Source organism: Macrotis lagotis, chromosome 1, assembly GCF_037893015.1.
Source record: "Macrotis lagotis isolate mMagLag1 chromosome 1, bilby.v1.9.chrom.fasta, whole genome shotgun sequence".
Taxonomy (NCBI): Eukaryota; Metazoa; Chordata; class Mammalia; order Peramelemorphia; family Peramelidae; genus Macrotis; species Macrotis lagotis.
Window position 1 is genome coordinate 876,492,495 of NC_133658.1, and position 12,869 is coordinate 876,505,363.

Below are 12,869 nucleotides of genomic sequence, written 5' to 3' on the forward strand. Positions count from 1 at the left end.
GCTGTTCCCAAGAAAAGCTTTCATTCTGGAGCTCTCTTTATCAAATGGTGGGGGGGGGGGGGTGAGGTCAGGAAATGTGACAGCATCATAGCACATCAGAAATAGAAATGACTATAATACAAATTGTTAGAACTCAAGAAACATTAGAACATTGAATATCATATCAGAACAAGATGTTAGGGAAAATAAGGTGGCCCAGTGTATAGAGCACTGACACTGGAATCAGGAGGACCTGAGTTTGTATCCTACCTCAGACACTTAATGATTGTCTGGCTGGTGACCTTGGGCAAGTCACTTTATCCCATTGCCTTGCAAAAACAAACAAAAACAGAACAAGACATAGAATGTTGAATGTCAGATCAGAACAAGAAATTACAACATTGAATTTTAGAGCTGGAAAACACAGGATGTAGATTTTAAGCTGGAAAGTGACCTTATAGGTCCTAGAGTCCAACCTACTCATTCTACAGATGAGGAAACTGAGCCACAGAGAGGTTAAAATACCTGCCCAAAGTCACATAGCTAGTAAGTATCTGAACAACTTTTGAAACCTAGTTCCTCTGGTCTCCAGGAGCAATGCCCACTGCTTCTTAAGACTAGGTGTAGAGCTAGGAGAAATCTTGGAGATTGAAATGTCAGAACTTGAAAGGATGTTGAATATCAGAGCTGGATCATCTCATTTAATCTCCTGAGACTCAGAACAGGAAAGTGACTTGGTATAATGGAAAGATCACCACTTAGTGCTACAAGAGGTGAGTTCTTTGAACTCAGCTTTTTAATTTCTGTACTGTGTGTCCTTAGGCAAATCACTTTACTCTACACGTTTACTCAACTGTAAAAATGGGAATACTGCCTCACAAGATGTTGGGATGACCAAACAAAATTTCACATGTCAATAAAGCATCTAAAGTGGACAGACACTGACCAACTTGAGAGTGTTCAGAGAAGGACAGCCAAGGTGGTGATGGGTCTTGCATTCATGGCATGTTGATTGGCTATCAAAGACTTCTTGAAGGTAGTGCAGAGGATAAAGCATTGACCCTAGACCTAAGTTCAAATCCTGCCTCAAACACAAGTTATGTGACCCTGGGCAAATCACTTAACCTCAATTCAATTTTCTTGCCAAAAAAAAAAGACTTTTTTTGGAAGGAAGGAAAAAAGAATCAATAGCAGAAGAAAGGTCATTTCTTTACAACTGCTGCTCAGAGTTTCTGATCATCTCCCAGCAGAGAGGGATGACTATCTCTTCCCAGGATCCCTAGGGAGCCAGAGGCATTGTCCAAGCAAAGTACTATGACAAATTGAGGACAGAGAGGAGATGGTGCAGGGAAATGTTTGCTGAGTCTGGAAGGCTATCTGGTGGAGGTCGTTATTGGGCTTGGGGCAGGAAGGAATTGAAAGATTTTAATGAGTATCTGAGGACATTTAGAGAAAAAAGAAGAAGAAAAGATCCATGGGGAGCATGGGCAAAGTTGGGAGAGGGCAAGGTGTGTACAGAAGTTTACCAAATCCTAAGAGGCATCATGTTGGCTTGTAAGGGAGCAGTTCATCTTTGAAGCACAGAAGACCTGAGTTCAAGTATTATTTCTGGCCAATCCTGGCTGAGTGAGCCCAGGCTCACATTTAACACTTTGGTGCCCTCAGGCTACCATCTAAGAGCATAAGTGCAGAGAAGGTTCTGACTTACATTTGTAGAAAGAGCTTTCTTATGGCACATGAGTAGTGGGTAGAGCTTTGGACTTGCAGTCAGGAAGACCTGAGTTCAGATCTTACCTTATGCACTTACTATCTGTGTGATACTTACTAGACACTTAGCTGAAGTTTTCTCATTTATAAAATGAGAATAATAGAATCTGTCTCCTAGGAGGTAATCAAGTATAATGAGCTTATGTGTAAAGGACTTTTGAAATCTCTTATAAATGTTAGCTACTAGGTGGGGCAGCTAGGTGGCAGTGGATAGAGCACTGGCCCTGAAGTCAGGAGTACCTGAGTTCAAATCTGGCCTCAGACACTTAAGAATTACCTAGCTGTGTGGCCTCGGGCAAGTCACTTAACCCCATTGCCTTGCAAAAAATAAAAAAATAAAATAAAATAAAATTAGTCAGTGCTTTGAATTTAGGGGCAGCTAGGTGGTGTAGTGGATAAAGCACCGGCCCTGGAGTCAGGAGTACCTGAGTTCAAATCCAGTCTCAGACACTTAATAATTACCTAGCTGTGTGGCCTTGGGCAAGCCACTTAACCCAGTTTGCCTTGCAAAAACCTAAAAAAAAATAAAATAAATGTTAGCTATTATAAACATGCATGAGATATACCCATATCTACATACACACATATAATCCATATATATATATAGAATTTCCTTGCACCAATGAAGTCACATCTAATCATTATCATTCATCTTACCCTTAGAGTGTGGTGCAGAAAGTGTAAGTTAAATTATATGAGATGGAACCTGATTGAATAATAATAATAATATAATGATGATGATAGAACAATTAGATGGCACAGTAGAGTGAGTGCCAGGCCTAGAGTCAGGAAGACTCTTTTCCTGAGTTCAAATCTTGCCTCTGACACTAGCTGTGTGACCCTGTGCAAGTGACTTCACCTTGTTGCCTCAGTTTCCTCATCTGTAAAATGAGCTGGAGAAGGAAATGGCAAACCATTCCAGTATCTTTACCAAGAAAATTCTAAATGGAGTCATGGAGAGTCAGAAGCAACTGAAATGACTGAACCACCACACAAAAACAACAAAATTAAGTAGTATTCCTATAAATGTTAAGGTTTACAAATGACTTTATGAACCTTGAGAATTTGCTTGTCATCACAACCCTGTGGGCTATTATCATGGACATCATAGGGTCATAAGATCATGGATTCTGAGCTGGAAAGGATCCTAGAGGCTTCCAAAGCAAGCCAAGTAGCTTCCAGGATCTGTCCCAATAACCACAAGATACAAATCCAAGCCAAAAAGAACAACTGTGCAAAAAACAAGTTTGCATTCTGTATGGGGGAGAGACATAAAAAAAGTCGAATGGGGATGAAGGCCTAAGGCTCAGCAGAAAAGCTGTCAAGCCTCATATTTCAGGATGAAGAAACTGGGTCATAGTCATGAAGCATCTTGTTTGAGGGTTCGAGGAAGAATTAGAATCAGGGTGTTCCTGACTCCAAGTCCAGCTTGTTCTGTTTTATTCCATGCTGTCTTCCTATGAAAATGGTGGCCCAGTGTCTGCGATAGTTATAGGGACGGTGGCTTGAAATGAGGGTGAATTCCCTTGCCATCCAAGTTGCCTGCCCATGGACAGGAGTCGAGGAAGGGGCAGACCAGATTAGTAGTTATGCTTACTTTGCTCTTCCCATTCTGAGTTTCTTTTGCCATCCTCCTTCCTTAAAATCAAGAAAGAGCAAAGTTCGGGGCTTTCAACAAATGTCAGATGCCCACCAGCAATGAACATGTAGGGAGAAAGTGGCTTCTCTAAAGGAGGGAGAGCTCCCAGTCTCTGGAAATGAAAGACTGCCTATTAGAGATATGGTAGAGGAGATTCCAACAGGGAGAAAGTGGGAGGTTTATATAAAATGACCTCCAATCTCCCTTCCATGTCTGAATTGTGGACTCATAAGAACATGAATCCATATTGGCACAGTGGGAAAAAGTCAATTCTCTTAATTAAACCTGCCCTAGCATATCTAGATCCTGGCAAGAAACCTGGAGGCTTTGGCCAGCCAGCCAGGTTGGAGAGCACATAAGGGCATCACTAATGCCAACCTAACAGAATCTGGCGAGACCTAGGCACCCTGAGGGGCAGTAGAAACCCCTGCCCAGCCTAATGTTCTTATTCTTCACCCACCCCTGTCCTGATCTCCTGCCAGAGGAAAGCAGTCCAGACCCCTCTCCTAGTGGTGCCAGACCCCTTGCCAAAGTGTTTATTCTCATGCCTGTGGGCATCCAACTTTGGCCAAAGAGCCACAGGTTGGCTTTTTCCTGCAAGAGGGATATGGAAATGAAGAGGTCAGGTTAGATTGTCTCTAAAGTCCCATCTGACTCTAGCATTCTGTGTTCTAAGGGCCCTCCCAGCTCTGATATTTTCTATATTCATAGCTCTTATAGTCTGGGTTCTAACCTCTTCAGTTCTAAGATCCCTTCCTACTCATAGTATTGACTATGAGGAATTGTAGTACCCATCTTTGAGTGAACCTCAGGAAGGAGAGATTGAGGTAGACGTCTACTTCTGGGACTTAGAATCTGTCTACTCTTGCTAGTATTTAGGCAGACTTAGAGACATGAGGTAACAGTCCTTGGGGAGTGAGCCTAGTTGATTTGGTTCCCTGATCCTTACCCTTTCACCTTGAAACCCAGGGAAATAAAAAAAGATCTTGGGGCTATCCAAAAACTGGATGCCATTTTATATTAAATGGATATATTTACAGAATCCTCTATCATCTGAACTTCAAAGAACATCATCTCATCTAAACTTCATTATGTTCTGTAGGTTTTCTTTACTTACAAGAACTTTTATCTCCATTTGACAGAAGAGAAAACTGAGTCTCAAAGCAGCTAAGTGCCCATGGTCACATGGCCAAGTCTTTCCACCTCCAATTTGTGAGCTCCTTGGAAGCAGGGACTGTTGCTGCCTTTCATTGAGTCATGATACTGAGGGGACTCCCAACTAGGCTGGGATATAAAGCTTAGTGAAGACTCAGAGGTGGCCTAGGGGGAGAATATGAGAGCTGACTTCCAGTAATTGAAGAGGAAATGAATTGGTTCTGCTTAGTCCCAGAGAGTAGGAGATGGAGTCAGTCAACAAATATTTCATGGAGGGTCTATTTTCTGCCAGTAGTTCTGAGAGTCTAAGAGCTGAAGAAACAAAGCAAAGCAAAACCATGGTCCACCCCTTGCCAGGAAAGTTGTAGTGAGGCAAATTTTTACTTCATGGAAAGAAGAATTTCTGAGTGATCAGTTATCTCAAAGGAACTTGTGCTGCCTCAGAAAGGAGTTCCTCAGCAATGGAGGTAATCAAGCAGAGGTTGGATTAGCATTTGTTGGTTAGGGATGCTATGGAGAGGATTCCTGTCTACTCTACCCATGTTGTCATTCCCATTAGATTGTAAGCTCCCTGAGGGCAGCCTTCATTATATCCCAAGGGCTCAACACTGGACCAGGCAAAGAGCAAGTGTCTATTAAATGCTTGCTGACTGATGGACTCCAGAAATGGCCTAAATCTCTTTTAGCTCTAGGATTTGTGGGGCTAAATCTAATCTCACTAAGTTTCTCTTTCCTCACCTATAAAATGGAGATGGGAATAATATGTACAATTCCTATTTCACAATGTTATTATGAGACTCAAATTAAATAGTGGGAACAATGCACTCTAGACATGTCACAAAATGTTACTGGGCCTGAAATTCTATGGAAATAGTGTTGGGGTGGCTAGGTGGCACAGTGGATAGAACACCAGCTCTGGAGTCAGGAGGACCTGAGTTCAAATTTGATTTCAGACACTTAATAGTTACTTAGTTTAGGGGTGGTATGGGGGCTCAGGGCTTCTTGGCCCCAGGACCAGGGATCTGTCTGCTGTGCCACTCAGTGACCCTACAGCAGAGTCAGAGCGAAAGGAGAGAAAAAATAGAGTACATGGTAGTGGAGAAATAAGAAAGGAGGGAGTTGCGATCAGCAATGGCAACGTTGGAAAAATATGGAAGTAACTTTTGTGATGGACTTACCATAAAGAATGAGATCCACCCATGACAGAGTTGTTGGTGTTGGAACAAAGACTCAAGCACATTTTTTTTTGTTATTATTTGGGGGAGGGTGCAGGGCAAGTGGGGCTGGGGGGCCAGCCTGGGGCCACATAGTGGGGTGATCTTTGGGTGTTTGGGGCCGGATTTGGACCCAGGTGCTCCTGGCTCAAGGGCCAATGCTCCGTCTGCCACCCAGCCACCCCTACTATTATTACTATTTTATTTTATTTTGGGTCTTTTTTTTCTTTCTTTTTTTTTGGTTTTTGCAGGGCAGTGGGGATCAGGTGGCTTGCATGTCACACGGCTGGGTGATTGTTGGGTTTATGAGGCTGGATATGGACTCGGGTGCTCGTGGCTCCAGGGATGGTGCTTCGTCCATTGCGCCACCTGGCCATACCTACAATTATTACTATTATTTTTTTATTTTAATTTTTTTCTCTCCCCTTTACTTTTTTCGCCCAAGCAAGTCTATCTATATTCATGGGGGGAGGGGTATTTTGTTTACTTGTAAACAAGAATATTTTATTAATGTAAAAAAACATTTGTACAAAATGAGAATAAAAAAATAAGTTAAAAAAAAAGAAAACATCAAACATGCATATATACATGCACCCCCACCCTCCAGTGAGAGGTTATATGCAGATTTTACATAAGCCTGAGTTGAGAGGAAAAGCCCAACAGGTACTTAACTGTTTCTTGACAGATCGATATAACCAATATAATATTTCCCTTCGTGCCTATTGCCTATAAACATGTTTGTGTCTTCTTCCATGCACAAATAAATCTTCACTTGAGAAGGTCAAAAAAAATAGTTACTTAGTTTGTGTGACCTTGGGCAAGTCACTTAACCCCATTGCCTTGCAAAAACAAAAAATAAAAACAAAAAAATTCCATGGAAAGGGGGGACTTTTCATATCTAGTCACCCTGGTGTCAGAGCATTCTTCCTGTCCAAGAACTGAGATAGAACTTGGGGGCTAGCTCTCACAAAATTTCTGTGATTCATCACCTCACCCAGGAAAATCCTCAAATCTTTAGCATCCTTCTCATTTTGCTCTCCTTAAAAGGGTCCTTACTCTCTTGCAAGCATTCAGTTCTCTCAAGATGCTAAGCATAGATGAAGTTTTATTTACATAGGGAAGGAAACAGAAAGAATGCTCACTAGAACCCCAGAAAGCATTTCTATCCAATCTCTCTTAGGCAAACCTTCAGCAAATAGAGAAAAACTATTGCTAAAGGGTCTTCTTCTTTCTCATAGGAACCAATACAGTTCTTCCAATTTAGAGGTTGAAACAATTGACTATTCCCAGATACATATCTCTGAGTAATTAATGCATGTTGAGTGTCCTGGAGGCAAACAACCTTCTCCTCTGGTGGGTCTTGCCATCAAGTCCACAGACCCACACAGTCCACATGACTCACAGTGTCAGTAAAGGTCAACTTGTGGGTCTGCTCTCCAGGTATAGCTCTGTTCTCCTTGATTAGAGTTCTCCTTCTAGTTTTCAGTTCTGCAGTGTCTTCTACACTTGCACATAACTTGATGTTACCATAATTGTTTGTTCCTATTGAGGTCCAGGCCAGTTTCAGATTCTCAGTTTTCTAGATAGTCCTTCCCTCTAGGACTCACGAGGATTCTGAGTCCTAAGCAAATTTCTCTCCAAGTCTATGCTTAGCTCAAAAATTCTGTCTCCATCTGATTCCTTGAATTCCTCATTGGAATTAGAAACAGATCAACATAAACACACATATTAGTATCCATACACACATATATATCAGTATATAAATATATATGTCTATGTGTGGATGTGAAATATATGTCTGTCTGTATGTAATGGGACATTTTCTCTATATTCCAACATTAGGTGGAAAAAAATATGCCTGAACTTTCTTGGCACATGTCCACCATATCCAAAAGAAAGAATTTGGTTAATGGTGGAATTGAAGGCAGGATAACAAACAGAGGCAGAGAGGTGGAAATGGGAGAAGGGAAAGGGGAGGAAAGGTCCAGGTGAAATAGTGGTGCCAATGGTATTCCTGACACCTGTGTCAACCTTCTAAGGCTCTGGGGTGGGTTTTGAGCAATTAGAGTAGAGATGAGCTGACTCAGGTAGTAGTAACAGCACCCAATGTGTCATCTTTTACAACCTGGCCTGGATTTGAACCAGAGTATAGTTCCTGTCCCTGAGTGACACCTTCCAGAACCTGTTGACTCAGGTCCAAGTTAAGATCTCTCCGCTGAAGGAAAGAGGAAGAGGAAATGAGTTGGACCAGAGATGGACTTAGGTTGGACATAGGGATTTCTAGACTGCAAGGACTGTTCCAAGAAGCCAGGCAGATATTGGAGGGAAAGGGTGGTTTCCTTCTCTAGGAATCTTGAAAGACAGACTGAATAGCCCCAATCTGTCTAGAGTTGGCTTTGCTATTGGGGGGGAGAAAGGTACAAACTAGGTGATCTTTGAAAGTCCTTTCCAACTCTAAGAGTCATCTACTTTGGATCTGGTACCTTACAAAGGAGACTGGACTGAGGATAACTTAGGTCAGAAAGAATTTTATTGACATCAGGGAAAGTCAGAAGTAGTAGTATCATGTTGTGAAAGAGGAAATTGGATTTGGGCCTCAAAAAGCCAGCTTCACAACTCCAACATGGAGAAGGAAGAACTAGCTAGCATTTCATCTATAAAACTAGAGGGAGAGGGATGATAGTGGATTGCAATCTGCAAATCAATGGCATGACATATCTGCTAAAAAAAAATCTATGGGGATGTTAGGCTTCATTATGAGCACTATTGCATTAAGAAAGATGCTAACAGAAGAGTCTACTCATGATGTCAACTAGGATGGAGAAGGTTCTCTTGCTTATGCAACAAATAGAGTACTGGCTGAAAGAACCTGAACTGTTTATCCTGAAGGGAAAACTTTATAACCGACATCAAACATCAGAAGGATTACCGTACAAAAGAGGAAGTGACCTCAGAGGGCAGTAGGACCAATAGGTGTAAACTTCAAGTCACATTTGGGCTTTTGATATAAGGAAAAACTTGTACAACATATATTAGCCTCCCCTAGGAGATCATGAGTTTCCTCACTGATTTCCCTGGCTTTCAAGAAGAGGTTGGATGATCACTTGTTAGAGATAGATCAAACATTTCTTAGGCACCTAGTATGAGCCAGGCACTTTGACTGGTCCTGGGGATACAATGACAAAAATGAAACAGAACTTGCCCTTGATAAACTTACATTCTACTTAAAGATTTTATTTATTTTGTTTTACAATTTTTCCTCTAATTCTTACTCCCCCCCCCACCAGAAGGCAATTTGCCAGTCTTTACATTGTTTCCATGGTATACAATAAGCTTTCTAGAAGAAGGAAACAATGTGCCTGGTCATATGCAAAAGTACATACAAGATAAGTGGGGGAAGGGTTTTGCACCTGTGGGGCATCAAGAAAGACTTCAGGTAGAAGGTGGCACTTGAGACAAACCTTAGAGGTTATATGAGGTGAGGAGGGAAGTCAATCGGACTCAGGAACATTGTTAAACAATAATGGAGCTGATGAAATTCCAGCTGAACAATTCAAAATCCTAAAAGATGACATTGTTAAAAGTGCTGAATTCAATATGCTGGCACATTTGGAAAGCACAACTGTAGCCAATGGATTGGAAAGATCAATTTATGTCCTAATCCTAAAGCTGGACAATGCTAGGAAATGTTCTGATTATCAAATAATTCTGCTTATCTCACGGGCCAGTAAGATTATGCTTAAAATTCTGCAAGTTAAGCTTCAGCAAGGTGTGACTCAAGAACTGCCAGAAGAGCAGGTTGGTTTTCAAAGAGGCAGAGAAAGTAGAGACCAAATTGTCAATATTCACTGGATTATGGTGAAAGCAAAGCATGTCCAGAGAACATTCACTTCTGCTTCATTGACTACACTGGATCATAACAAAATGGGACAAGTTTTCATACAGGTGGGAGTACCAAAACATCTTACTTGTCTCCTGAGAAATCTGTTTGTAGGTCAAAAAGCAACAGTTAAAATCAAATATGGAGCAATTAATTGTTTAAAATGGGAAAAGATGGTGCAGTGAATAGAGTACTGGCCCTGGAATCAGAAAGACCTGAGTTCAAATTTGACCTTGGACACATAATACTCATTTAGCTGTGTGACCTTGGGCAAGTCACCTAACCCCATTGCCTTGCAAAAACAAAACAAATAAACAAACAAAAAAGAAGTATGATAAGGTTGCATATTGTCATTTTATTTAACTTATAAGCAGAGTAAATCATATGAAATGCTAGGTTGGATAAATCAAAATTCAGAATTAAGGTTGCTGAGAGAAATAACAATCTCGGATATGCAGATGACATCATTTAGATGGCAAAAAGTGAAAAGGAATTAAGAAGCCTCTTGATGAAAGTGAAAGAAGAGAATGTAAAAGCAGGCTTGAAGCTTATAATTAAAAAAAAAATAAGATCAAGGCAACTGGTGCCATCACTTCCTGGCAGATAGAGGAAGAAGAAATGGAAACTGTATCAGACTTTATATTCTTGAGCTCAAAGATCACCTAATACAGCAACTGTTTTTAATTTGTAGCCATGAAATGAAAACACTTGCTCCTTGGAAGGAAAGCTATGGTAAATCTGGACAGCATACTAAACAGCATCACCCTTCTGGTAAAGATTCACATAGTCAAAGGTATGGTTTTTCCAGTAACAATGTGTGGCTGTGAATGTTGAATCAATACCTTTGAACTGTATTATTGGAGAAGACTTTTGATAGTCCCTCAGACAGCAAGAAGGTCAATTCAATCAATATTCAGTGGAATATAGTTCCACTAATTGCTGGAAGGTCAAATACTGAAGCTGAAACTTAAATACTTTGGTCACATAATGAGAAGACAGTATTCATTGAAAATGATGCTGGTTGGGAAAGCTTGAAGACAAAAGGAAATGACGGAGAATGATATAGATAGTGAAAACACGCACGATGAACTTGGATGGATTTTGGGAGACAGTGGAGGATAAAAGGATCTGGTGTGATGTCTGGTCCATGGGGTCACAAAAGAGTCACACATGACTGAACAACAATAAAAAGAAATTCAGTAACGTGTAAAAGTGAGTAATGATGAATAAACCTGGAAAAATAAGATGGGACCAGGTAGCAAAGAGCTTTAAATGACAGAAGAATCTATAATTGATAAATAGGGAGCCACAGAAAATTATTGAATAGGGAACCATGAAAATGATTGATTAGGAAAATCACTGGAGCAATTGTATGGAGAATGGATTAGAGTGGAAAGAAATTTGAGACTAGGAGACCGATATAAGCATGATGGAAGCCTGTATAAGTGGAAAGAGAGAGACATGTGAAGGTAGATATAATACATTTTGCAACTGATTGGCTATGAGAATGAGGGAGAGAGAAAGGGGTCTTGGTCAGCTACAGGTGGGCTAGTCGCCCTGAATTCCCTGCCAACTCTCAGATCCTGCCATTTTTATTTTTATTTTTTGGTAAGATGGCTTGAAAATGTACCCAGGGAAATGTGATTTTTGTATCTTTGTCCATTAAACTCTGTCATCAAGAATATACATTTCACCAACAACATATCTACCAGTAAAGGATTAAAGACATGATATTTTATCATACTTTTTATTAAAGATGTGGGGAAAGTTCACTTTTGAATGCCAAATTATGGTTTCTTAAAATGACCCTGTGCCTCCCAGTTACTGAAAATTGAAAGTGAAAAATCTGTTTTTCCCCTTAGAAAATACGATTTACTTAAATTTTCCTGCCCCATCACCTGAAGAGTTTCATATTGTGTGCCTTCATAAATTTGCTGAAGGAGCAACAGCAACTGTGGAAAAATATGGATGTAACTTCTCTGATGGATTTATGATAAAGAATGTGATCCACCTGAGACAGAGCTGATGGTATCAGAATACAGACTGAAGCACACTTTTTTCTCTCCTACAAAAAGAATAGTTTAGTCATGTATAAATAAATAAAAAAAAATTTAAATTTTACAAAATAAAAATGAGTTTGCTGATGGAAGGCAATTTCTTCTTCACATGATACCTCTCATTCTTGCTCTGAAGATCAAGAAAAAAATTGTTTTTTAATTTGGTGCCTGTTAAACTTAATTATGAAACCTGGGCCATCCCAACCCTTACTGTGTGGGGGACCTTGACTTCATTATGACCCCCTTTTCAAGCCTCAGAGGGTAAAACTAATTGATATCTGAAATTTCTTTCAGTTCTGACATTCTCTGTTCTATGGTAAGAAGGAGGAGATTGTATTTGTAATATTTTAGTGATGTAGACTAGTGAAGAAGGACAAATTGAATTTAAGAGGAGAAATTTATGGAAAAATTGGAAAAATATTCTCCAGATCTGGATATTGGTCCAATGTCTACTTCCTGGTTCTGTAAAAGGAAGTTAAAGGGAAGAAGACAGGTCCAGGAGGGTAAATTAGAAATTCCTTTTTTTTAACCCAAGAGCATAGATAGAACATAGAATGGGTCAGCTGGATGGTATAATGATTAGAGCACCCACCTTGGAGTCTGAAAGACCTGAGTGCAAGTCTAGTCTCTTACCTGGGCAAGTGCCTTGACCTTAATAACCTTGTGGATGGAAAAGTGTCCTTCCAGGCTCTTCACCTTCACCTTCACCTGCAAGAGGGAGATCAGTTTATACTTGTTTCATCACTGTAAAATGAGCTGGAGAAGGACATGGAAAACCCCACATGGGATCCTGAGTCGACTATAACTGAAGCAACTAAACAACAGCTTCATAATAGAACCTAGCCCATAGTAGGTTGTGATAAATGTTTATTGATTGATTGTTGGGTGGATGGAGGGGGAAGTGAGAGGATTAAAGGGTGGATTAAAGAGGATTAAAGAGGATTAAGGAGCACAGATTTGAAGGGGAAGTTTCTGGAAGAAAAAGGTATTTGGCCAGACTAGTCATGATAAGAAAGAAAAGAGCAATTAAAGGTTAAAGATACACATAGATTGGAGCAAACTGGTGAAACTATAAGAAGTTGGTATAAGAGGCAAAGGAAACTGGGGTAGAGTTTAGGAATTGAGATTAAGGAAAGAAAATTAAGTGGGATCTTTCAAATTATTAAGAGGTTTCATTG